Source organism: Saccostrea echinata, unplaced genomic scaffold, assembly GCF_033153115.1.
Source record: "Saccostrea echinata isolate AGI-Se365-2 ecotype Australia unplaced genomic scaffold, CSIRO_AGI_Sech_v1 ptg000054l, whole genome shotgun sequence".
NCBI lineage: Eukaryota > Metazoa > Mollusca > Bivalvia > Ostreida > Ostreidae > Saccostrea > Saccostrea echinata.
This window is the reverse complement of record NW_026889803.1, coordinates 4,286,894-4,313,090: the sequence shown is the minus strand read 5'-3', so window position 1 is coordinate 4,313,090 and position 26,197 is coordinate 4,286,894. Positions and strand designations below refer to the sequence as shown.

Below are 26,197 nucleotides of genomic sequence, written 5' to 3'. Positions count from 1 at the left end.
TATGCAGCAATATACCTTCATCACCTGCATACGGGGCATATATCTCTCAGTTGATTCGATACGCAAGAGCATGCTCTACGTATATGCAATTTCTAAAACGAGGTAAATCATTGACAAACAAGTTGATGAAACAAGAATATCAGCTGTCTTGTTTAAAGTCATTATTTTGTAAGTTCCATGGTCGATACAGTGACCTTGTCAGCTAATACAATTTATCATTGAGTCAAATGCTGACTGACTTTTTTCATACTAATTGTTAGGCCATTATTTACACACTGAATTGTCGACGGATTTTTTTGTTATTTCTCGATCATGACAAGGAGCACGCGGCGGGTGTGACCGGTCGGCAGGGGATGCTCTCTCCTCCATGGCACCTCATCCCACCTCTGATGTTTTGGAGGTCCGTGTTTGCTCTGCTCCTGTTTTGTATTGTTTAATGGACTTTTGAGCTTGAATACTGTTTTTATCTCCATATATTCCATATTAATAAAAGCAATACATAAAGAGTATTGTATTTTCGGGATTCTGTCCAAATGACTCCAAAAACCAAAGCCAAAATTCTTTGAAAGTTGAAATATATTTTAAAATATCTTGATAAACTTGAGCACTTGAAAATCAACACTTCAAAATAATTAAGTTTCATTAAACTGCAATTACAGTCTTTTTCATAATTAATATTCTATTATATCGAATACAGATTTTTAGAATGAAACCCCAAGGTTCACCATCATCATTGTTATGTTTTTTTATCAAACAGGTTTATTTACGTCCTCGATCAAATTGATGTTCGATTCTATTTTCAAGTTTTGTGATTCCAAAATATCCTTGGGAACAGGCTCACATTCATAATATATATGACTTTCAATATGTCTATAATATGATGAATTTTCATCATTGCATTTCCCCTTTTCCTTCTGGTACACACCACCTTTTTCCCCAGGTTTTCTGTTTTGGATGTATAAAAATGTACATTTAAAAACAAAGGTTTATGTTAGTATTCCGGATGTGTTGTCAATTAGACATAAAATAATTTACCTGTTCCTCGTGTATAAGACGAAGAGGAGAATAAAAATTATAATAGTTCCCAAAACTGTGCCTACTCCAATTATGATTGATTTTAATTGGGATTGATTGGTTTTATCTGGTTCTTCTGTTGAAACTGAAAAGTAAAAAAAAAAGTCAATATAATGAGTATAAGCAAAAAATGATACTGGTCAAAGATAGTCGATAAAATTTAAATCTGCCGTATATTTTAAAAGCAAATAAAACTTCAGGATTTAAAAAGAGAAGTCTTAGCTTCCTAATATAAACGTGCTGATAAATATCAAAATACTTCAGAAATCATTGAAATTGTTGCACAATAATCTGTTATTTATTTTTTAACATCAAGCAAATAACTCTAACTTATCGTTTCGTTGAGGCAAACACCAGTTGTTTTGTTACATTTTGTACAAGAACACAATTCTGCGCACTGAACACCATAAAACCCATTTGGGCATTTTTGCATGCATTCTATTCCGAACGATCCTACGCAAGCTACAAAAGTACATATTTATTAGGCATGGGTTTTTTTTAATTCAAAGAAATTAATTTAGTTAGAAACAGTAATTCATACTTACGGTAACATTTCAATCCAATAGTTCTATAATGAGCACAGCATCTTTTTTTCCCTCTGAATATGGTTAAAAGGGATTAAACTATCTATCTCCGAAGAAAGTGCATTTACAAGCAATTTCTTTATAAGGACACCCAACCAACACTTACCTTTCAAGACCAAAATTAACTGTACATGTAGGGTCTTTCGGAGTTATTTGCAGGGATGCTAATTTCAGCATCAGTGTCATTAATAAAATATCCCATACTAGATAATTCATATTTTCGTAAAATTTGTTATCACATAAAATTAATTTATCAAAGCTATGCTGTACAACGGAGATTAATTTCCCTTTTGAATTATTGCTGTTTTATATAGACTTCGTTTATATCCTTTCAGTTCAAAGGTTGTGCCAAATTAGAGCCAAAGTTAATTATCGTCCATTGCACCAGGATGCAAACTATCTTTTTAAATTAAATGTAATTCATATGAAAACAATAAAGTACCCATCGACATTCCATATTTATGCGATAATTGTATTACCAGGTACGTTAATTGTAATTTTAAAATATCTCATTTATACATACTGTCTGGAATTTTTTCCTGAACATTCAAAGCTTTTCAAAACATTTTGACAAGATTATCCACTTTTGATAAACATATACCTTTAAAATCAAAATATTTTATGGAATTTATGCTTCTTTCTTTAGTTGGAAAAAATGATTTAGCATGGATATCAGTTTTAAATTGGAAAATAATTACCTATTTCAACTGAATTTTACATTTTACTTTCAGTCGAGTTAGAGACACTTTCAAATCATTTCTTATTTCGAAAGTCTACAGAAAAGTTAGTATTCCAGAAAGGGATTTCAAGTAGATCCATTATATTTTAACATCATTTGATCTTCCTGTTGTTCCCTTGACTAAAAGCCATTACCAAATGTCATAAACTTTGGTCAACGACTAGATTTCATTCATTCCATTAAAGGACTCAAAACAAAAAAGAAGGACGGACATAAAGACTAAACAAAAATTTCCCTGTGGGGCAAGGGATGAAATAATTTAATACATGGATATATCCAGAGTTTTGGAGATGTTTTTATCATATTGATAATTCTTGCTGCTCTTCGTTCGTTTTTCCGTTCGATACTGATTTTTGGAATTGATTATGAAATCAAGAGCATTGAAATTTGAAGCTTATATTTGATGATGAATGAATGTTTGACTTTGACATGACTTATTTTCGTAGGGTATAATTTTTCAAGGTATGAAGAGATTCACGAATTCATGCATACCACTAAGGAAAAAATTATACACACAGATACTCGATAATTCGCCATCCACGAAATCAAGTCCCCATGAACCCATATGTTTTCCTCAAACCACAAAAATGTAATCCAAGAAAATATATGATTTTACAGTATTCTGTTTATTGCTTTCTATCATCATTTAAATTGATTCAATTTACTTATTTGAAATAAAGTCAACTAAGCTTGAGATTTTTTACGTACTGAACGTATTGCTTTCAAATCAAAACATGTAATGGCGAGACATGCTCACTGCCTTTAAAATTCTACAAAGGTATGTATTTTTCCTCAGCAAGTAGTTTAAAAAAATAAATCTGTGACATCTTTTTTAAAATACTAATTGCACGGACTTTGTGGGCAAGTATTTCCCATGAATTTACAAATTTTATGAACTATGAAATCATTTTTCTTTTGGTGACGTCATAACTCTATACAAGGTTGAAATAGCATGAATTAGTTTTCAGACTGGGCTTTTCTTTAGAAACCATACCTTTTATCAGTCGTCTAAGTTGTTTATTATATTTTAGACATTAGATTTGATTTTCTGAACCGCAGATCAAAATGGTGCGTATCACTTGACCACAGACCTATATCAAAATATCGGTAAATGAAACGATTACTGGACTCATAATGTAAAAGGAAATGTCTTTTTTATTACTTTTCCATTATGAGTACAGTGAATGACAAATACTCATACTTAGTTCACACGTCAGGAAGTATCCGAGCAGAGAGCGGATTATGATTCTGAAACATACTCCGGAACTAGGACAGTGTCATTACCAGAATTATAAAGTATACATGTTCAGCTCAGAAATCGGTAATGGAGAAACACACACACGTAGTTATACATGTAAGTTGAACAAGGTTAAACTTTTGTACATGTTATAATGCAACGACAACAAATATAACATAAACCAAGAACCAAGACGAGTGAGTTGGATATATACCTATTGCACTTTCTGATGTATATTCTCATTCAGACCTGACAATTCGTTGTGTTGCCCCTACGAATATTCACATACTTTTACTTCTTTAGTCTATAATTACATGTAATTAGTCTATATTAATAATAAATCTATTATTTTGTTGTAATACTGAAGACATAAACACTTCCCAGATAAATTGTACCGTTAGAAGATTGAAACAGTAAAAGTATTCTCTCTCTCTCTCTCTCTCTCTCTCAGTTATTTGAGAATTTAAACATTATTTTTTTCTCCTCTTTTTAATTACTTCTTCTATCGAATTCTCGGAAACAAGTAAAAACTTTGTTTCCTTCTTATATGTATGTTTTAATGACATACACATTGTATTTCAAATCTTGATAATTCTTTACATGCTTTTCGTATAAAAACTTTAAAGCTTTTACCGAAATAAAATTTCTGTTAACAGTTTAAAATGCCTTTTTGGCATTTTGTCCTTTGATCATTGTACGTTTAATTTCCAATTTTATATTGAGTGCAATGTCTATATGATTCAGAGACATCACTGTAAAAGAGATGTAAATTAATGCAGAAACCCACCTCTGATGTTTCTAAAGGTCCCTGTTTGCTCTGCTCGCAATTTGTATTGTTTCAATGGACTTTGAGCTACTTGATTATTGTTCTCATCTTCATATTTCATGTTACTTACGTTATAACTTGTTTTTAATTTGTGTCATACTAATAGAAATACATGGGGTTTTTTTCAATGATAAGCTCTAAGGGATAAGACAGTGACTTCTAATTTTTGGAATGATTTATCATAGTAGTATAATTTTTGCGCTTCTTGCTGAAGCTTTTCGTGCAATCATGGCAAGCAGAGACTAAATTTTAAAGCACATGTTGATGCTGTTAACAGAGTTCCTTCGTAATGTTTGGATGTTGTGCTTGCTTTTTTTTATACTTCTATAGAAAATCGACAGGGAAATTTAAAAGCAATTTCAACGATTAAATCAAAATGTTAATGATAGTCGAACTTTACGTAGCCAATGAGGAAGAAAAATTACCTTGATATTCCCTAATTAGACCTAGAAAACAAATTTAATTATTTCCTGAAGCCATTTTATCTATGTGTCATTTTCATAGGAGTTTTATTTTGCTTTTGAATTATGGTTTTAATTTAATTTAAATTAGATTAAACATTTATTACCGGTAAAACTAGATTTTAATCTCGAGTTGAAACAACAACAAAAAAAAAAGAAAATATGCCGTTACTTGCAATACTTTAGAGCTCTTAAATAACCAATTTTACCCCAATATAGATTTTAAAAGTTAGTATTATAAATTTTACCATGTCTGTTGATATATTTTTTGTTCATGTAATAACCTACAAAATGACATTCCTTTCCAACAGGATAAATTTAAAAAAGAAAAAAGGGCTATATCAAAAGAGGATCTTTCTGTTCAACTACCAGAAATATTTTTTTTAACTTTATCAAAATCACCTTAAATGTATAAATTAAAGGTTTCTTTTCAAACCCCTCTGTTTTAGAATTGTCTTTCAAATAGATTTTACAGAACATATGTTAAATATGGTTGTTTACTTTATTTAATTATAATAATATAAACCACTTTTACTTTAATATAAGTGAAAATATGCAAAAGTTCCCAAAGAATCACTTTTTTCCAAAAATTTAAACTCCTTGATAAATTCCGGTATCAGCCTCCTTCATTTTATAGTCTTGATCATATATAAACAGAGAGCAGTCGCTTCGTTCATTTCTTTACTTGAGGCATTGAATTTAATTCAATTTAATGCAGCAAAATTTGATTAAAGAAATAATCTTATATTCATAAAACGCTATCTAGTTTAAAATGCAAGTCAAATGAAAATGCTTGCTTCATTTATCAAGAGTACAAGAAGACTTTTTTTTCATTCAGTTGCTTTAACCCAACCCTTGCAATTTTTGAGAGTTTTTCAAGATTCATCTCCATTAACACAATTCTGATGACTCTCGAGAACAGAAAGATAGCTACATCCAAGACTTGTGTTACGTGATAAAGGTTTTCTTTTGGAGAGTAAATGGAGTATTCCATTCCTCTTCCTGTTCTCTTCAAAAGCTTGTTGTATAGACGTTAAAACCCCCTCACGTGGTGGATGTGTCGTATTTACTGCAATATAGTGCCCGGAAATCTGATCAGCATAGCTAGAGTGAGCAAAATCATTGTCTGGGTCAGTCCCGGTCATACTAATTGGATAACATTCATTGTAGCTTTGATATTCTTCTGTTCCATTACTGTGGGATTCAGTGTTTGTAGTATTGGCATCTTCCCTCCGATAATTTTCATGGACACCTTGGCGACTGAGTAATATCTTGCTAGAAGAAAAAAGAAGACTCAAATAGATTAAATCATATTATTCCTTCATTGTCTCAATTATTCTTCAAAATACGTGTAATAATCAATGTATAACTACCTTCGTATTCCCATTCCTAATAGAAGAAAAATCAGACAGAGTATAAGACCGGACAGTAGGATTATCACAGCAGTACTTGAAGTCCCTGCAATGTATTCATATAATTACTTTTCTAACCGAAGGTCTGATGTAAAACGGGGGGGAGGGGGGGGGGGAGAAAACAAACATTTCAAATTAAATGTCAAACTCAAAAACTTTTTAGTAGCTTTTGTAAGTTCATTTTTTTTAGTTTTCAATAAAGTTACCTGCTGCAGTGTTATCTTTTTCCAAAGTTTTTTTTTCACAACCAAGTCGACGGTCACATATTTCGTCTTTACTGCAGTTACAAATCCCTCTGCAACCAAAGCCATAGAACCCTTCTACACATACCCCACCAGTACAGTTAATGCCAAAAGATCCAATGCAAGCTGTTGCGAAAGAAAAAATAATTTTTTTTTTAAATGTAATACTTTTGTAATAATTAACTTCATCAAAACCGCAAATTATTTATCAACGAGTGTAAACAATAACAAGACATCTCCTATATAGCTTTCAGCATCCTTTCAATTTTATTTAATTTTACAAACTTTTATTTTAAGTTTTGACTTTTACAAACACAATAATATACGGGGAAAATTTCAATCTTTTTTCAGCATAGATAATTTTATGCTGTATCTTGTATCTTTATTATAGATAAACACGTTAAGAATCAAAAAGACATCAAGAAAAAAGCATATTTTATTTTGACATGGAATTAGCGCATTTCGTCATTAATTAAATATATTCACTTACGTATGCATATTCCCCCGTCTTGTCTGTAATCGGTGCAACATCGAACTGCATCACTGCGAAAGAAATTACTTTCTTGCCGGAATCCTGAGCGTCATAAAATTTCACAAAAATTCTTAAGATCAAACTTTAATTACGTACCCTGCTGAATGACATACTCCGGAAACTCTGAGGTGTTTGATACAATTCAGAACGTCAAAATGAATGAAAGCATTTGTAAATAATAAAATCTTCATCATCCTTAGGGTCACCAAGAAAACCATATCCACATCCAACAAGATAGCATTGTTGTATTCTTATTTGTCTACTTAACATTAAATATAAAACAATTAAATTTCCTTACAGTAAAGTTACCAGCTGTTATTTCGATCTGCTTATTGGTCTTCAATATATTTAACACAATTGAAAAACGTTTTTATATATATCTCAACTTGAATTCTCATCTTTTTCCGTAGCGTATATATGCATAAATGATATTGCATATCATTAAAAATGCATTTCACTCATTCCTTCATATTTGCACTCTAAAATAAGATATCATGAAGTTTCTTAATGTAAATAAAGTGTCTGACTTGACTTGACTCTCGTCCGCACTATGTTGGCTGAGGTTTTTCATGCAAATTTTTAGGCCATTATTCTCACACTGAATTGACTACAGATGACAAGAAGCACATGACGAGTGTGATCGGTCGACAGGGGATGCTTACTCCTCCATGGCACCTGATCCCACTTCTGATGTTTTAGAGGTCCCTTTTTGATCTGCTCCCAGTTTGTATTGTTTTAATGGGCTTTTTAGCTTGATTACCGTTTGTTATCTTCAAATTTCTTTAGATTAGAATCTAAGAAGTAAAGTTGTCTGAAATGCAGCAGGAAATAAATTTTTGTATCAAAGTAGTCAGGGTGAGGGAAAAGAAAATATCAACATGTATCTTTATTTTAATTAGATTAAATTCACAATTAAAGAATTGTTTCATTATTTTTTCTTTAAGAAAAAGTCCCATGGTTTACATGTTTTCTAAATCATTAAATGATTTTATACATCTGGGAAATGTTTATATGATTTAATTAGAAGTAAGGAATGACCCTATGAAGTAAATAGAAAACTTTTTTTAGAATTTAAGCATTAAAAGGGCATAAATTCCAAAGAGACTATGAAAAATACCAGTATGATTGCTTGTATGATGAACAATTGACAGTTCCTAGATGCAATTAAGCATTTTTTTTTTTTTGGATGTACAAAGATATTTATTTATTTATTTATATATTTGACTTTTACATTTTAGTTCAACCAAGCCTCTTTCTTTACTCCTCACTAAGATATTTACAGTAGTGAAGGAGAAACTTCAAGAGTACTGTGCAACAATATATTCGAGAAGTGGTGTATATCAGATGTGGATACTTAAAAATTCAAAGGAACTTTTGGAACATTTGAAATCACAAGATTTTACCAAAATCAACAGCTTAAAACGACTTTTCAACTTTATACACAACCATTCCCCACGATGAATTAAAGTCCAGGCTTTTTGATATCATTGACAGCTGCTTTTTCAATAAAAATGGAACTCGTAAAATTACTTACCTTGTCATTGGTCATATGCAAAATTATTTTGTTAAAAAAACATTTTGATTGTACACACAAGTACTCTGAAGTTGACATTAAAAAGATGCTTGAGTTTCTGATTTACAATATCTATGTTTTTTTTTTTTTTTGTTTTTTTTTTGTTTTTTTTTTTGAGACCAGGTCTTCCAACAATCTATTGGAATTTCCATGGGTACCAATTGCGCCCCGTTATTAGCAGACCTTTTTTTGTATTCATATGAAGCAGAATTTGTCCAAAATCTTATACTTGAAAAGAAGAAAACACTTGCTGTGACCTTCAACTCGACATTTAGATATATCGACGACGTATTGTCAATTAACAATGGCTATTTCCATTATTTTGTCGATACGATATATCCTGGTGAGCTTGAGATAAAAGATACCACAGAGCCTGACACATCTGTTTCATATTTGGATATTTTACCAGAAAAAGACGTTAATGGTAATCTAACAACCAAGCTTTATGATAAACGTGATGACTTTAACTTTTCAATCGTCAACTTCCCTTACTTATGCAGCGATATACCTTCATCACCTGCATACGGGGTATATATCTCTCAGTTGATTCGATACGCAAGAGCATGCTCTACGTATGTACAATTTCTAAAACGAGGTAAATTATTGACAAACAAGTTGATGAAACAAGAATATCAGCAGTCTCAATTAAAGTCATCATTTCGTAAGTTCTATTTCCCGATCATGACAAGGAGCACACGGCGGGTGTGACCGGTCGGCAGAGGGTACTCACTCCTCCATGGCACCTGCTCCCACCTCTGATGTTTTGGATCGAGGTCCGTGTTTGTATTGTTTAATGGACTTTTGAGCTTGAATACTGTTCGTTATCTCCATATATTTCATGCAATGTTCTTGCAAACTGTCCATTTTCATTACAGCAGAAAGTAAATTCTATCGAATCATTTACTTTAAATTGAACTTATCTGAAATATTCAAGCGATATTGAAATAGCAGAATTTCATTTTTAAAGAAAAGTAAATGCCTTCTTTCAGAAATTATTGTTTGCAAGACTCTACCTTTCTCTTATTGCCTGTAATCGGTAAAACATCGAACTTCATCACAATAAAAACGAGAGAATGTCTTTTACTATTTAACCCTTGTAAAATTTCTCTAAACCTTGAGCCAAATCACAGACTAGTTTGTCAACATGCCCTCTGTTTCTCTTGGGCCTTTGTTACAATGGCAATAAATTTTTTTTTTTTTCGTAAAGAAGTAATTGGTCTTTTTGCGATTACTACAAGCAAATCGCCCAAATTTATGTACATGTATGTCCTATTACTATGTGAGGTAATCGATATATCATTATTCCCCAACGCTATAGACAACAAGGCCCAATGGCCATAAAATTAACGGTCAATCCAACCCTGTAAATTAGGATCAATGGAATGACACTTTAATAATTATATAACTGTGGGCAATTATGTATATATTAAATATATTTATTGCAATTTCGCATTTTAAATAAATGTTCCCATTTCAAGTAAATTAACGCTGTCATTGAGAATGAAAGTTAAGGTAGTTTGTGTGCGCAGGTGGATTGAGTTGATGAACATTTCTTGGCTTTATTATTGGCTATGACTTCTCATTGGTTATTTGACATAATGAACTGTCAAATCAGATCTTTTCTTTTGTAATAAAAGCGAACCAAATCTCAAATTAAATTACTGCGGATCAGGTAATTCCTTACTGTAGACCTCGCCACCTCGCACAATGTATTTTATTATATGTTGATAACTTTACAAATTTTCTTAGTATATAACTAAAATTATAATAAAGTTGGAATATGTATTCCCTTGTCATATGTAATGCATTTCTATGTATAAATCGTATATATTTACAAATACTTATATTTCTTTGTAGAATCACCTTTTTGATGTGATCAAACACTAGAAACATCATTTACGTCTCTATATCACTCGGTCACATAATAAAACAAGATAAACTGACAGATGAAGTAACGTGGCTTAAAAACAACAGAAATAGAAGTATCAGAAGTATTCAGCAATCACTCAAAATTAACATTTATGTACACTTTATCACCATCACCAACTTAGGACTTGAGCGTAATGAACAATTAATTAAGCCCTATAACATTATTAGACCTCTGGCTCCTCTTGCTCTTTAAATAACATTTAATGTATAAAATATCTATTTATTCATCTATTATTTACATATTTACCTGACCATCAAAAACTTTTATATTATACATTATATATAGTAATTAAATATCATGGGTGAGTAAAAAGGGGGAAGAACTCTCTCAAAATGAAATAGAAATTTCTTACATGATTAATAGAGACATTCCTAGCACCAGAACCCCTGACTCAGTGGTCAAGAATTCCACAAATCTGATAAATAAATACCCAGGAGCAGAGATAGATTTTTATGGTTAATACAGCCTGAAAATATTCAAATGTTAACGGACGACTGGCGACGCACGTCGCACGCCCACAGACGAAAACAGATAGTATTAGGCCACCTGAGTTATCAGGTGACCTAAAAAATGAATACGGTAAATGAAAAGATGTCTGATTTACATATTGATCTGTCATACATATTCCTATACAAGGAATCTGAGTTTATCTCAGGTTGGTTTTTCACGCTTTTTGAATAAGGTACTTGTACCTAAATAGCTTGTGCCCCCCCCCCCCCTCAAAAAATACTCTATAATTTAGTTATCTATAGTATCAAAGTTTTTTTCAATCGTAAATCAATGTTTTTACTTTTGTAAGTAAAAGTATTCAGAGTATTTTACTATGGTTTCCAGATTGTTATATTCTATATTCTCCACTTCATACATGCACATATTTAATATTCAATAAAAAAAATTACTTGTGTATTCACATACTATTTCCAAATTTTATATTATTGTATTGATTTTTTTAAATAGATTTGAGCTTCGAAATCTAAAAAAAGTTCTTGAGTAAAGTTTCAAAATAAAGCAAATTATCAAAGTAATAACTATAGTTAACTGTAGTTAACTATAGTAAACTATAGTTAACTATAGCAATTTTTTCTTATGGACATCACAAATGACTTTTAATAAAAATTTCGTCCTTTTTGTTCCTTAGAAAGAAGGCCAATTAATTTTTGTAAGTCAAAAATGCATGGTTATACCAATTTCTGCAATCCATGTTGTGCAGGACACGATATCTTTTCCTTTTTAAAAGCAGGAAAGTAGAATTTTATTCGGAAAAAATTATTTTTGCATATCTGGAACTAGACTTCCTCATTCACGCCATGTACCAGGCACAGAAGGTGAAAAATAAAAATAGTTCATACTCAAGAGCATGCTACATGTAAGAGTACGATCAATTCTTAAACCGAGGCAGGTTACTGACAAATAAGTTGATGTTACAGGGATTTCAACACCTCGTTTAACGTCTGTATTTCGCGAATTTTATAGTCGCTATAATGACCTTGTTAGCAAATATAACCTATCATTGGGTCGTTTTGGCTGACTTGTTTCATACCAATTGTTAGGCCTTTGTTTTTATTCTGAATTTGACTACGGAATGTTCCGTCTACCTGATCAATACATAGGGCTCACTGCTCTAAATTGAGATGAATTGACGAAGATTACAAACAGTGATCGATTTCAAAAAATCTAAAAACAATACAAATCTGTGAAAAGGGCATAAAACACGGATCACCGGAAATTTCAGAGGTACAGTACCTGGCCATAATAAAGTACGCAAAATGGGCACCGTTATAAAAATATACGTGCGCAATTGCAGTTTTAAATGTTGTTGTTTTTCAAATTGATATATAATAAAATTTATCCTACCTTACTAATACTTGTTTATGTAACCATTGTTTATGCAACCATTTGCTTTTATTACAGCTTGCAATCGTGTTGGCATCGATGTGTACAGTTTTCCAGTCGTCTCCAAATCGATGGAGGCCCATATGTCCTTCACAATGCGCACTAGGTCTTCGCGTTTTTTAATTTCGTCCAGGCGATGTTCTAGTCTGATCTTAATTGTCCTCCACACATTTTCAGTAATGTTAATGTCTGGTGATTGACACGCGAGGTAAATGCAGGGATGTTGTTTGTCGTTTCCCATTCAACCGTCTGTCTGGACTGGTGCATCGAACAATTATCCTCCAGTAGAATCCAGGGACTTGCAGGAATCCCTTCTGCAACAAGAGGCCACAAATGATCATCTAGGACCGAAATATATTTCTTAGAGTTTATATTTCCTTCGACGTCAGTCAAAGTTCCAACACCATTAAAAGATAAACACCCCAGAACATAGCCGATATGTCGGAGCGGGGCGAATGACTACTATACTGTCCAACACAATCACGTTGAAATCTTCCTGCAGGTTTCTACAGGCGTAAATTTTTCTGTCCTTTCCTAAAACAACTTTCATCTCATCACTAAAATGACCTGACTCCAGTTTTCCTCCATTGTCCACCCTAATTTGCACCACGAAACACGGTTTTGAGATAGTTATTTTTTTTAACGGATCCGGAGCATCTTTGATATTTCTGTTCTTTTAATCTATTTCTTACAGTTATGTGGTACAGATTTGTTAAATTTATCAGTTAATTCTGGCAGAGTCTGTCGGCAATTTTTCTTGACCAACTTTGACAAGACGCGATCACCTCTTTCGCCCACCAATCGTTTTCTTCCCGGTCTTTCTCTGTTTCCCACGAAACCTCTTTCAGCATTTCGTCTAACAACTTTCTGTATGGAATTTGGATTTATTCCGATAATTTCCGAAATTTTCCACGGACTTTCATTCAATTTAATTATTGTCTGCTTTTGCTCGATTGAAAGGTCTCCCCCCCCCCCCCTCGGATCCGTTTTGATTTACGGCGTGTTCCCGTTTTGCACACATTTGATAATTAGGTATAGAACAATAGATGTGAAATGTGTTTTGATAGCAATTATAGTCTGATTTCTGTCTGAGATTTACCTAGATCTACCTGAATTTTATCAGTGTATTGGAAAAAAAGAAGAGGTAGAATTTGTTAAAATATCTATGTTTACAGTTGTATTAAAGACAAAAATTGTATACTATTTAAATTTAAAGCATAATTAGATGAATGGTAAAATTAACTTGCCCATTTCAAGTCATTTGAAGCTGAAGAAGCCGGAATGTTACAGGAACAAGCTGAAGATTATCATGTTAATTGTTTTATGTTTTGAAATAGTTTATGAATTTCATATATCTCCAAGTTCAATATATGATTTAAAACATGTGTATGACTACTTTTTGTTATATATTCTTATATACCCCTATTTAGAAACTATGGTATAGACTATAGCAATCAAGTAATTATTTTACGTAGACAAATTCCCGTTTCGCAAACATTTTACCTACAAATAATTTCAGATGTGTGAAAACGGGAACAAACGTGATTTACGTATGTTTTGGGACTAAAAATAAATCTACGGAACTTCCTATGCGTGTTACGTCAGATATGACGCTCATGTATGGATATGTGTAGTTGTCATTTTTTATCATATAACAATCGATAAAATGGAAAGAAAAAACATCGTATGTTAAATTTCATTTTAACGGCGGCAATTTTGCGCACTGTATTATAGCCGACTACTGTATAATCAGTAGCCTGGGAGGAGTAAGCATCCCCTGTCGACCGGTCACATCCGCCGTGAGCACTATGTATTGATCAGGTAGGTCTACGGAATATTTTGTAGTCAATTTTAGCATATATAAAAGGCTTGACAATTGGTATGAAACACGTCTCCCAACATTAGACCCAGTGATAAGTTTTATTTGCTAACAAGGTCATTATAACGACCATAGAGTTTACGAAATGCTAGGCTCACTTTGAACAAAGTTGTTGAAATTCCTGTAACATCAACTTGTCTGTAAGTAGCCTGCTTTGGTTTAAAAATTGATCGTACTTAGAGCATGCTCTTGAATATCGAATGAGTTGGGAGACGTTAACACCACAAGCAAGTGATGGTGGAATAATACTACATAAATAAGGAAAGTTGGCGATAGAATAGCTAAAGTTATCTCGTTTGTTAAACAATTTAGTTGTTAGTTGGTCTACAGTCAGTAACACATCCAATTATGAAACGGTTGTGGCAGATTCTGTGGCGTCTTTTATTTCAAGTTTATTGGGATCATCGAGTTAAGAAGCGAATGGGAGTAACTATTGTTAATTGATAAAACATCGTCGATATATTAATGTATGGTCTTACAGTCATACACATACACATTTATATGTACATATAATTTTATTGTTACTTTGATGAACAATAGTTTTTCAATCAAGCAACAATTTATATCTGAACATTTTTATCATTAGAATAGGAAAAAATGTCGGTGAGACACAACAGTGCAGCTATGCGGTAAGTTTTGCGTATTTATCTAAACAGTATCAGATGTAGTTATATGAGGCTTTTTGGTTCAGAAAGAATTAATTCCAATCAACAATGCCCTAAATATCAAAGTTTCTGTTTTGCTTTTAACATATTTTACACACATATTATGCAAATGTTGTCAACTTCTATAATATTTTTTTTAATACAAAATTGCGAATGGTATACTTAAGATATTGTTCATATCATTTTATTTTACGTTCGTAAATTTAGCTTCCTTTTGAAATCAAACTAAATCTGCTTTCCACTCAGTGTTGACATGCGTTGTGAAGTTTATCACAGTAGCTTACTCGTGGTTTTTTTTGTTTTTTTTTTTTTTGTTTTGTTTTTTTTTTTTTTTTTTGGTATAAAAAAAAATCCTTTATAATTTATAGAATGATTTCCCTAGCAACATTAGAAAAGAGACTTTATTATTATTTGAAATATTAAGTAATACTCAAAGCCATAAAGAAGTTTCAGGGGGAGGGGGACGCGAAAAAATATTTGTAAAATAGTTTTCATCGATTTGAACAACTGTTTTTACAAAGAAACGACACCAAAATGACAATTACATAGCTTGACAATATCTATGAAGCATTTGAAAACCAGGTCTTCCAACAAAATACTAATTATAGTTGTGTCTCTGTATTAATAGATCTTTTTGTACCCTTATGAAGCAGAATTAATTCAAAAACTTGTAAATGAACATGTCATGCTGTCATGCTGTGACCTTCTTTGGATAATTCAGATATATCAACGATAATTTTCGGATTGATGGAAAACTAACTTAATGAAAAACCTTGATACCTTACGTTTTTATTGTCAACTTCCTTATTTTATGCAGCAATATACTTTTATCATCTGCAAATTGTATTTATGTCTCCCAGTACTGTAAAATCATATTTTCGTGGGGTCAACTTTTCGAGGTTTGAGGAAAAATATTGGTTTGTGGGGATTTAATTTGATTTCCTGAATTTGAAATGTTTAGTAGTAATGCATATGAAATTTTATATTTCATGGTGGTTATAAATTCGTGGGTCTCTCCATACCTCGAAAACAACGCAAGAGTGTCTCTGCACATGAACAATTTCTTAACAGAGCCAAGATACTGAAAAATGGATTGATGTTACATTAGTATCAACAATTTTTTCGTTTAAAGTCTTTTTTGTTTGCAATTACAAACCTTTCCTCAGGACAAATTTTCTTGAGATTTTTTTACGTTTACCCGATCAAGATAAGAGGCAAACGGCTGATTTGACATGTTGACAGAAGATCTTCACTCCTCCATGACACCTGATTCTATCTCCTATGTTTTTATAGGTCCGTATTTGGTCTGATTTCAATTTCTATTGAACTCTTGAGATGATTATCATTCGTTATTTTAGCATTTCATGCACCCAAGCAACTCAATTTTTTTAAAGTAAATATAATGGGTAAATATTATTACAGATCCAAAGAAAATAAGAAATTCTTTAGGCTGCAATAAAATATACTAGTAGTCCGATCCAGTAATCTCCAAAATATTGGCATCGTATGAGATAATAACCCTTATGTTGGTGTTTGATATGTTACAGTTCTTACACAACCCTGTAAATCAATCTATTTGATGTAGAGTCGCATCCGGGTGATGTGTTCAAGACCTTGACAGATAAATCCTGACTTCAGAATACATACAATATTTCTTAGCAGAATTCATCAAAAGGATCATGATTAAAACCATTGCCTAACATTACCGTTAGCTCTGGCAATACACGTGTTTTATTTTACACGGAAGTAGATGTAAATGTGATACGACAAAAATGTCTGGCCCGTTGCAGCAGGTCACTATTAGGCTTCAATTCAGGCATCAGTGGTACACAACACAAGTTGCAAAGAAGTGAACACCATGTACGTTTAGTGCATTCGTTTGAACGATGTCTTGTGTGGTTCATCGAGATATTTCGATGACTAAAGTTTCAAAATAATCATCTGAAGTAATTTGTTGTAACTTGTCGTGCCTCGGGTAGAGCTTTTAAATACAATATATATTGTTAAACAGGAGTGTATATTATTAAGTATCCTGACAGAATTGTGTTTCAGAATTCTCTTCCATCATCTGAGGCACAGCATGCAACAACAATTTGAAAACCAGCAATCCTTGGTCTGTCCTTCAAAGAAACACACTCACTACATTCTTACCTATGAAGAATGACACACTTTGAAAACAATCAATGTAAGTAAGTTTATAGTCGAAACAATTAAGGAAACCTTATCAAATTCGACACCGTTTAAGAGCTATTGTTTTATTTCATTAAGAAATATCTTTATTAATTTGACTGTAAATTGTGGAATCGCCATCATGACAAGTTTCCTGATGTTTGACGGATGAAGTTTCCTCAACACCTAACATGTCAATATACACATTTTCTGCACTGTCTTTTTTGTTTTCCTCTATCCGTGTTGATTCATATGCCCTTGCAAATTTACGTCTTATTCTGAATTTATAAGAAGAAAACAAGAAAATCGATTTGCTGAAATATAATTATGTCAATATCTCTCTGATGCATAATTAGATTACTAGTACAGTAAAATTTGATTATAAAGAAGTGACATTGACTTCTAATTTGACTAACTTATGAAAAAGTTTCTTATGTAAATGGAACATAATGCAAAGGCTTTATGGGATTCATAAAAGTTTCCCTATAACCGAGATTTTCTTATATTAGGCAAGTTCTTTTTAACTAAGTTTTACTGCACCTTATCTAACATGCACTAAGGTCATATAGAGAGAGAGAGAGAAAGAAAGATTTTTTTTATTCGACAACTTACACATTATACAAAAATGTAACGATATGTGCCTTAACTCCGATATCTAATACCACAACACAATTATTATACTTATGTATTTAAGTAACATATCCATATACATGTAGAAACCTGAAAAGCCCTTTCCTCCATGACAAGTGAATACATACCGTTTCCTCGTACAAATAAGAGACGTAACCACGAGGATAAAAAGAACCAAACTACCAACAACTCCACCTATTACACTTCCGGTTCCTGTGATAGTTTGTTTTTCTAAACAAGAAATTACATGTTCCAAATGAATAACGAAAAAGAGAGGAATACGTCAAAATGAGGATAAGAGATGAGTTAAACGCACTCTAATTGAATCCACTTGAATCAATTTATTATATGTACTTACAAGTGCGATAACTTCAAATACATAGTCCAAAATAATAATATTATTTTCTCTCTATATATATTTCTATATAATTATATATTATTTTCTCTATCTTATAATTATATTTCTCCACAGAATAGCTTTAAATGTAAGCGACAACATTTTTTTATAAGTGCATTTACTTCGAATTCACTTAATCAAAATTAAATATCATTATCTCCTCAAAAAGTGTTAAATGTAAAAGACTAAAAGTTATGTTCAAACACTTCCCTTTAAGTATTCGAAACACTTTTCACAACACCAAATATATAACAATCGTAATATACCATATCCTGATGTGATTTTTTGTTAATTTAAATATTGTCATCAGGGAACACTTTAAAACAGCATTTGAGTTTTAGTTTTTTTTTTCTAATGATACATATTTTGAAATAAGACTCAGTCGCAAATATATTTACATATTTCTCGGCAAAGCATTTCTACACTAATACTATATATATAGTACATTACCCTGACTACAAAGTCCAGTTATATTGTTACATTGAGGACATGAACATTTTTTCCGGCATCCAAATCCATACCATCCGGAGGGACAAGGTCTAAGACATTGCCTGCTGAATGACCCGATACATGCTATAATTAGAATCGAAAAGTTTTTTTTTTTTTTTTTTTTTTTTTTCCCCGGTGGATTTCTTCAATTTAATCCAAGAAAATAAGAATGAAAATAAAAATAATTTTAAAAAATCTAAATACGATATCTGCTTAAAACATACAACCTTGAGAAAATGCTTTGCATATGGATGAAAAATTGGGCATCAATAAAATATCAATGAGATAGATATGAATTGATGCAATTAATGATTGTTAATTAATCCGAATGACAATACTACTACAAAAAAAATACATGTAATTAGCAATTCTTAGTTCATTGTTATTTTTTATTCTAACTACTACAATTTGTGTGTTTATTTTTATGAAACAATTACCTTAAGATAAAAGTTAATTCTGTGAGGGTTTTTTTTTTCAAAAACGTTAATTTGAGGGGGGATATATGTCTTCTTCAAAGCCTTTCGCAAAAATAATCAATCTACGTACGTATACATTTATCGCCGACTCTCTTGTGATCTGTTAAACAAGGAAACTCCGAAACCACACTTCTACCGGAAAGAAGAGAATGTTTATTTTCTTTAATTTCAACAAATTAATAAATTACTTTAGTGTTTTATACTATACCTAGTTGATCTGTTTACTAGACTGGTAACACTCTTGTCATACGATTCAACCATGTGCAAAAAACAGTACAGCAATACAAAGAGACTGTGCATTGTCTTGTTTGGAAGTAAATCCTCTATAACTTACTTGATTACAATTAATATTACAGATTTCTCTTCCTCTTTCCGGTTATATACATGTATATTACTGCACTTCGTATTTTGTATAATAAGTACTTTATCCTATTTGATATAATCACCTTATGAAGATATTTTATAACGGCACTAATTAGTGTTAATTTTGTCTTTTGATATTCTACTACATTACATACCCTTGTTACGGTGTGGGAATTGAAAATAATAATATGGGATTATCCTTCTAGATTTTAATCACACAAAGCACTTCCTAACAGATAGAATTTGTTCTTAGTTTGCTAATTATCCCCGATCTTTTGGAATGAGCCAGAATTCATCGTGGATCGGACAATTTTTGACCATGCATCGGACAAACGGTATATCGGACAGGAAAAACGTCCTACATTTATTTGGTGACCTTTAAAATACCTAAAATGCTTATAAATTAGTGACATGAAAATATTGTTATGCTTGATTAAAAAATCAACTCTCTACTTTAAAGGGGATGGGATACAGATTTGAAGTCATATTTTATAAAATTTTCTAAATAATAATACCATGACATATATGTTGCTGGAGCATTTCACACTGAAATATATTAAAAGTGTGTTAAGATATTTCTTTTATCTGGAAATTATCAAAAGTACAAATTTCGGGACGCGTTTGATTGACACAAATCTTTGTACTTTCACAAAGTAAACTGTATCCATAATACTTAAGAAAAGTAGAAATCTTGTTGTGTATTAATGAAAAATATGAAAACTTTAATCCGGAAAGTTCAGAGTAGAAATACGAGAAAGCAAAACCAACTCACCAGTATGGTCAGTTCCTGCTCAGTGATGTGTGCAGACTAAACAAATTGAACACACCCGGTAAAACGAAAACACTAACAATAACAGACCTCGTACCCTGTTTACAAACACAGGTGTTTGACGTGATGTTGTGAAGAATGTTGTTGTCATTGAATTCTTAGATTATTCATGTATAAGTTCAAATCATTACACAGAAGTTATTTTTGAATAAGAATAGATCTTTAACATTGTAAACAATGCAACTGTGTCCAGGCCCCTTTAATTTGATTGACTATATGCACAAATGTGGAGAGATTTTAGTTGCATCACATCGCATAAGTTGGCCTTGCAATGCAATGCCTCGTAATATGGCAACTTGCGCTTTGGTCGCTGGAGTTATCATAGATAGCTAGTTTGATGAAATAAAGAGAGCTCACTTCTAGTCGTCATTTATTTTTACGCTGGCGTTACTTTTAATCTAAAAATATATTTAACATAACTTAAAAAACCTTGTTCGTAAGGATAGTATTTTCTTTCAATCTCATTTTATGAAAGAATAAAATAAGGAAGAAAAAACAATCCGGAATGAAAACTTGGCAGTAGTTGATCAAATGGGAAAGGAGGGAGGTTAGTATAGGGTGTTTCTCCTTCCCCTCCCTAGACAACGTAATATATGTGCTTTGAAATGTCCAATTATTATCGTTTAATTATTTGTTAAGCTTAATATATATATCGTAAAAGAGTTGCCGTATATTGTCCCAGTAAAAGTAAGCCGTCGATTGTAAAAGTCAGCGCTTCTCGCAAAAGTCCAATAGGACGGGTAAAATTACCCTGCGTCTGAATAGACCTATCACCCATTGGACAAGGTCGTTCCTTAGAGTCATCTTGAGCAGACAACATGAAATTCTGATCCCAAATATCACTATGTTTTGATATTTATTTGTGCAGAGTGCTATATACAAATGGAATACGATCTAAAAGATAAACTGCTAATGTTACAGTCAGGGAAATATAATAATGGATGTAAAACTTGTGAAGATGCTGTGCAGTGTATTTGGGGATGAAGAAGTTCGGATTCGTTTGGATGTCACTGTATATTTGAATATTACTTTGCACTCATAGATAAATTTTATCGTTTTTATGTACACATATTTGTTATGATTAATTTAGGATATCAATCGGGAATGCCTGAGAATGCCCCATAAAATTGTACAGTAAAGCCATGGTTGTAAACGACAGTGTTCAAGATGTCAACAGGTACTCTGTGCATATATTTGTATTCATAGACTTGTATACCTGTACCGAAGTTACGACTTGACGGTTCTTTGATTTTTGTCTTGGCATTTTTTTCTTCTGGTAGGCTATAGATATAGATTTGATTATTTTGGTAAAGTTTTCGAAGATTAATGGAAGGAATTTGCTCTCAGCGCATGCGTTATTTACGTCAACGTGAGCAGCGTTAAAACGTCAGTGACGTCACTGAAGTCAATCGACGGAAAATGTCGAAAAAACACGAAAAATGAACGACCCCCTTCCGAAGTAGCGGCCATTTTGACAATGTTAAATCCCCGTAGACTTTGAATTTGCCGCCGTGTCAATACACTGGTTGAACTCGAGGGTTCGTTTAAATGCAGGAAGTTTGGGAAAAAAATGATCTATCGATCGAACCTAGTTCGAAGGCCAAGGTATTTATACATTTTGAGATATGATGCGAAAAGTGAGGTCCTTGTACCGTGGGACAGACTATAAGATTGGCTATCATCATTTGGACATAAATTCATTGCATTTTAAGTTTTTGAGTTTCTGTTGGAAAAGTACCTATTATTCTTTTACAGTACTTCCCTTCGGCTTGAGCTCTGCTCCTCTTATTTTTACACAGTTGCTCAAGCCTTAGTTGAGGTATTGGAGAGCACAAGTTCATAGAATTGTTATTTATTTAGACGATGGATTTGGGTTAGCAAACGATCTGGAATCTTGTAAGGTTATGTCTTCAGCTATTAAAGCAGATTTAAATTCAGCAGGGTTTCTGGTTAACGAAGATAAGAGTGTCTGGAATCCTTGTCAATCTATGGAATGATTGGGGTTTTCTTGGGATACTGTACATGGTATGCTTTTCATACCTCATTCAAAAATTGATAAATTATTAGGCAAAATCAGGGATGTTTTTTTTTTCTTCTGAAAAAATTACACCACGTGTTCTAGCTAGTATAGCTGGAAACAAAATTTCTTTCCAGAAATCTTTAGGAAATGTATGTGCTATTATGACAAGAGTTATGCATATGGTTATTGCCAATTCAGTTTCATGGGATCATCCTATTTTTCTCACAGATGAAATTGCGACTGAACTTAACTTTTGGTTGTTTAATTTGCAATGTTTGCCTTCTACATGTAAATGTTTTCTTAAAGGCAGTTTCATTCCACAAAGGATTGTTTATACGGATGCAAGCAAGTACGCAGCGGCTGGTTACATTGTGGAATTCGCAGATAGTGTAGTGCATAAAATGTGGACTTCTGTGGAAGCTCTGAAGAGTTCTACCTGGAGGGAGATGAAAGCAGTTGAGACAACTTTAATTTCTTCTGCAGATAAGATTAGCAACAGAACTGTAAAGCTTTATACTGACAATCAAAATGTAGTTAAAATAGTTAAAATTTCAGGTAGCATGAAAAAAGATCTTCATAATATCCCACTTAATATTTTTTCCTTTTTGTATTCAAAATCAAATAACATTGGAAGTAGAGTGGATTCCGAGAGATGAAAATAGGGTTGCCGATTGTTATAGCAAAGTATATATATGATTTTGATGATTGGTCTGTTTCTTATATTTTTTTCAATTTTTTAGTAAAAAATGGGGACCATACGATGTAGGTCTTTTTGCAGATTGTAACAATTTTAAGGTAAAAAAGTTTTTCAGTAAATTTTGGACGCCGGGGAGTTCTGGGGTTGATGCGTTTTCCTTTAATTGGAAATATTTTGGATCGTTCCTCCATTTCTCTTATTCCAGATGTTATTAATCATTTAAGTTTGTTTAAAGCGCATGGAACACTTATTGTGCCAAAGTGGACATCGTCTCTTTTTTGGCCTATGCTGGTAAATGTGGATGGAGAGTTCAAAAACTTTGTGATTGACTATGTTGAATATGATAAACCAAGAAAATTCTTCATTGCAGGATCTTACAAAGAAAGTGTTTTTGCCGGTGTGAAATTTTTCTCGAACGTTATAGTACTTAATGTTAATTTTGATATTAAGACTTATTCAGACGCATTTGTTTTTATGTTCTAATGGTGAGGCATTTATGTGACATTTATGTGTTATTTTCTGCTGGGAGTCAGGACTGATATTTTTGCATTTTGAGGCTGAGAGCCTGATACGTGTTATGGTTGGCTGAGAGCCAGATATGTGTAATGATTGGCTGAGAGGCTTATATGTGTAATGATTGGCTGAGAGCCTGATTTGTGTAATAATTGGCTGAGAGCCAAGATCTAGATATGTTTTGTAGGCTGAGAGCCTGATATTTGTAACTGAATGGCTTAAGAGCCAAAAATGGAAGTTTTATATGCATGTTGGTTAAGGCATTAAAAAAAAATTATTAAAATTTTATTCCTTTATATGATTTCAGTTCTTCAACCATTCACACTGGCCGGAATTGAGAACTCATGAAGAGGGGGAAATTGCTACGCTGGATGGAAATGTACCAGATTTAATCGAGGCGTCAAAATCAAGGTCCACTTTACATAAATACAAGACATATTTTTCTTAATTCGAATATTGGTGTTCACTTCACAATATATCTTCTTTACAAGCATCGCCTGAAACAGTGTCTCTCTTCATTTCTCATCTTGTTCAGAGTAAATCAACATCTTCGGTGCTTACTTCCATTTTTTATGGAGTGCAATGGTATCATGAGAAAAATTTGTTTCCAAACCCGTGTATTGACAAACTTGTGAAAATGACTTTTGAAGGAGCTTTGCGTACTCTTTCAAAAACTTCAGTGAACAAGAAGCAACCGATAATATCTAATATTATTTCCAAAGTCTTCAGCTTAAAGAGTAATATGTCTGATTTATCTGATTTACGTATTAGATTACTGTTTGTTCTTGGATATGCAGGATTTTTTAGGGCCAGAGAGCTATGCAACATTAAGAGATCGGACATTACCTTTTACGATACTCATGTAGAAATCCAAATAAGAAGTTCCAAGACTGATATATACAGAAGGGGTAACATTGTGCATATAGCAAAACTTAACTCTGCTTTGTGTCCTGTTCAGTGTCTAATTGATTATCTTAGATTGGATGGTATTCAGAAAGATTCTGACGAATTTATATTTATGTCATTAAGATATTTCAAAAAATGTGATTCTTATAAGCTTGCTAAAAGTACCAAAGCCATATCTCATACTTGTGTTAGAGAACTTATTTTGAAGTCATTGCAAGATGTTGGGGAGGATGCGTCAAAGTTCGGTGTACATTCACTTAGATCTGGAGGCGGTACAGCCACAGCCAATTTAGACATCCCTGACGGACAATTTAAGGCTCATGGAAGGTGGAAAAGTGAAACAGCAAAGGACGGTTATGTTAAGGACAGTACAGAGAAGGTTCTGTTTGTGTCAAAAAATTTGAGTGCTTGGCGTACCCTTGAATTACAATTGTGTTGTATTGAATTGTACTCTGGAATCATTTTATTTTGTTGGGGGTCAATGTTCGTGGGCAAGCAAAATTATACTCGTTCGTGGGGACGTAATTTCATGGGTTACTCGTTTATAGGGTAGATTCAATGAATGAATATGTTTATACAAAATAAACGTTCGTGAGGATGTAATTAAATGATCTTTTCTTTACATTTTTTCTCAGACGTTTTTTATTCGAATCTGGCTAACATTGTCGCCTCCTCCAATATTTGTGTTTGAGTTTTTATTTCTGTAAAAAGAATAGCAATAATTTATGTTCGGCTGAGCGAAACGAAAGAGAACATAAATAAATTTCTTTTCGGTTACACTAAAAAAATAATAATAATTGGTTGGTGATCTGGGGGGTCGAACCTGGTTGATTTGGTGCGAGGGGCGGTGGGTGTATCGATTCGGCTATCCGGTCTATCTTACCGATACTTTCTTTTCATATCTATTATATGCTAATTTAATTTAAATCACTTTGGGGTCTATTTTGCGGCAGGTAGTAATTCGGTCTAAGGGTATTTAAACTCGTGCTTTTAGTTCTATTATCATTCGACAAGTTAGCCGCGATACTTTGATATAATAATGAAGCAGAATTCTTTTGTAGATTGCTGTTTAGTTTCTTTTAAGTTGATCCGATTCCTAGCCTGTTATTGCATTGCATTTTAAGGACTAATCCCGTGCTTGCCTATGTGCTTTATCCTCCAAACCGGCCTGTAAAGATGCACCAATGGACGCGTTTATTTTTGTACAAATCTGTTTTATTAAATCTGGCTAACATTGTCGCCTCCTCCAATATTTGTGTTTGAGTTTGTATTTATGTAAAAAGAATAGGAATAATTTATGTTCGGCTGAGCAAAGCGAAAGAGAACATAATACGTTTTAATGTTATTGACTATGGACAATACTGTGATTTTAAATCTTTCTGAACTTTAGAGTTTTTGGAAATCCACATTTGATTACATCTCTTATTTATTATGTTTTAGCACAGTATTTCTGAAGTTTCTCCTTCATTACATTAACATTTTTGCTAGAAGTAAAAAGGGGGGCTTAGGGAAATATTTACTGGACCCTACATTACATCTTTGGAATAGGTTATATGTACGGGGATTCAAATTCAGAGCCTGTGACTGGAATGTTAAAAGAATTAAACACTAAATTGTGATTTTGAAGAATTTTATCCCTAGCTGGAAAACTGTGAGAAAAA

At 32.6% G+C, this 26,197-nt stretch overlaps 2 long non-coding RNA genes across 2 annotated transcripts; both read right to left on the bottom strand.

The window, feature by feature from the left end:
• Positions 1 to 1,083: 1,083 nt before the first annotated feature.
• LOC133205590 (uncharacterized) lies at positions 1,084 to 1,694 on the bottom strand. The gene is made up of 3 exons (XR_009723629.1): positions 1,620 to 1,694; positions 1,405 to 1,536; positions 1,084 to 1,159 (listed from the first exon to the last, which is right to left on the bottom strand). It is a non-coding gene; the product is annotated as an uncharacterized LOC133205590 (long non-coding RNA).
• A 4,850-nt stretch (positions 1,695 to 6,544) lies between these two features.
• Positions 6,545 to 7,283, bottom strand: LOC133172079 (uncharacterized). The gene is made up of 3 exons (XR_009718902.1): positions 7,204 to 7,283; positions 7,066 to 7,118; positions 6,545 to 6,701 (listed from the first exon to the last, which is right to left on the bottom strand). It is a non-coding gene; the product is annotated as an uncharacterized LOC133172079 (long non-coding RNA).
• Positions 7,284 to 26,197: the final 18,914 nt, after the last annotated feature.